The 2,500-nt window shown below is 61.5% G+C and overlaps 1 pseudogene; it reads right to left on the reverse strand.

The window, feature by feature from the left end:
• The window catches only part of LOC124771729, a 7,441-nt pseudogene that overhangs the window by 4,017 nt on the left and 924 nt on the right, over positions 1-2,500 (reverse strand).

Raw genomic sequence — 2,500 nt, forward strand, 5'->3', positions numbered from 1 at the left:
GTCGGCGGCGCGGCAGGCGGCCGCTTCGATGGTTGGCGCGGCCGCTGTGTCCTGGTGATCGATCTCTCCCCTCTGGACCCGACCGACGCAAGGGCATCCGGGAGCATGCCCAGGATGACATCGGGCGGCGTGCCCCGCCCCAGACCTATGACACGATCCAGGGCAGAGAAACGCTGGGCGGAAGCGGGTAGCCCCGCCAGATGCTCCCAGATGGCGGCGTCAGTCGGCCCCTCCGGCGGCGGCCCGGTGGTGTCGGCCGCGAAGTCCTCGGCTGCGTCGACGGGCGGCGCAGCGGCCTCGCCCGCGTCAGGCAGCGGGCTCGCTGCTCCCCGGCGGGACGCCGGCTCTTCCCCCCGACCGACCTCAAGCGCCTCCATGAATTGGCGGACAAGCTGTTTGTGGGCAGCTTGCCGCCGTCGGCACTTGATTGCCTCGAGCGTTCGGTCGGGGAACATCCTGATGAGTTCTTGATTGACGAAGAAGAACCGGGCGTCCCTCTCAAGGAACAGTTCGGCCTCCGCCTTGGCGAGCGACAGGACTTCTTCCTCCGTCATAGTTACTCCCGCCGTTTACCCGCGCTTGCTTGAATTTCTTCACGTTGACATTCAGAGCACTGGGCAGAAATCACATTGCGTCAACACCCGCTAGGGCCATCGCAATGCTTTGTTTTAATTAGACAGTCGGATTCCCCCAGTCCGTGCCAGTTCTGAGTTGATCGTTGAATGGCGGCCGAAGAGAATCCGCGCACCCGCGCGCCCCCGGAGGAGCACGCTAAGGCGGACGCGGCCTCGCAGCAAGGAAGATCCGTGGGAGGCCAAGGCACGGGACCGAGCTCGGATCCTGCACGCAGGTTGAAGCACCGGGGCGCGAACGCCGCGCAGGCGCGCGCATCCTGCACCGCCGGCCAGCACGAGGCCGACCAACGGCGAGAGCAGACCACGCCCGCGCTAAACGCCCGCACTTACCGGCACCCCTACGGCACTCACCTCGCCCAGGCCCGGCACGTTAGCGCTGACCCACTTCCCGACCAAGCCCGACACGCCCCGATCCTCAGAGCCAATCCTTATCCCGAAGTTACGGATCCAATTTGCCGACTTCCCTTACCTACATTATTCTATCGACTAGAGGCTCTTCACCTTGGAGACCTGCTGCGGATATGGGTACGAACCGGCGCGACACCTCCACGTGGCCCTCTCCCGGATTTTCAAGGTCCGAGGGGAAGATCGGGACACCGCCGCAACTGCGGTGCTCTTCGCGTTCCAAACCCTATCTCCCTGCTAGAGGATTCCAGGGAACTCGAACGCTCATGCAGAAAAGAAAACTCTTCCCCGATCTCCCGACGGCGTCTCCGGGTCCTTTTGGGTTACCCCGACGAGCATCTCTAAAAGAGGGGCCCGACTTGTATCGGTTCCGCTGCCGGGTTCCGGAATAGGAACCGGATTCCCTTTCGCCCAACGGGGGCCAGCACAAAGCGCATCATGCTATGACGGCCCCCATCAACATCGGATTTCTCCTAGGGCTTAGGATCGACTGACTCGTGTGCAACGGCTGTTCACACGAAACCCTTCTCCGCGTCAGCCCTCCAGGGCCTCGCTGGAGTATTTGCTACTACCACCAAGATCTGCACCGACGGCGGCTCCAGGCAGGCTCACGCCCAGACCCTTCTGCGCCCACCGCCGCGACCCTCCTACTCGTCAGGGCTTCGCGGCCGGCCGCAAGGACCGGCCATGACTGCCAGACTGACGGCCGAGTATAGGCACGACGCTTCAGCGCCATCCATTTTCAGGGCTAGTTGCTTCGGCAGGTGAGTTGTTACACACTCCTTAGCGGATTCCGACTTCCATGGCCACCGTCCTGCTGTCTTAAGCAACCAACGCCTTTCATGGTTTCCCATGAGCGTCGATTCGGGCGCCTTAACTCGGCGTTTGGTTCATCCCACAGCGCCAGTTCTGCTTACCAAAAGTGGCCCACTTGGCACTCCGATCCGAGTCGTTTGCTCGCGGCTTCAGCATATCAAGCAAGCCGGAGATCTCACCCATTTAAAGTTTGAGAATAGGTTGAGGTCGTTTCGGCCCCAAGGCCTCTAATCATTCGCTTTACCGGATGAGACTCGTACGAGCACCAGCTATCCTGAGGGAAACTTCGGAGGGAACCAGCTACTAGATGGTTCGATTAGTCTTTCGCCCCTATACCCAGCTCCGACGATCGATTTGCACGTCAGAATCGCTACGGACCTCCATCAGGGTTTCCCCTGACTTCGTCCTGGCCAGGCATAGTTCACCATCTTTCGGGTCCCAACGTGTACGCTCTAGGTGCGCCTCACCTCGCAATGAGGACGAGACGCCCCGGGAGTGCGGAGGCCGCCGCCCCGTGAAGGGCGGGGAAGCCCCATCCTCCCTCGGCCCGCGCAAGGCGAGACCTTCACTTTCATTACGCCTTTAGGTTTCGTACAGCCCAATGACTCGCGCACATGTTAGACTCCTTGGTCCGTGTTTCAAGA

Source organism: Schistocerca piceifrons, unplaced genomic scaffold (genome assembly GCF_021461385.2).
Source record: "Schistocerca piceifrons isolate TAMUIC-IGC-003096 unplaced genomic scaffold, iqSchPice1.1 HiC_scaffold_936, whole genome shotgun sequence".
Lineage (NCBI taxonomy): Eukaryota > Metazoa > Arthropoda > Insecta > Orthoptera > Acrididae > Schistocerca > Schistocerca piceifrons.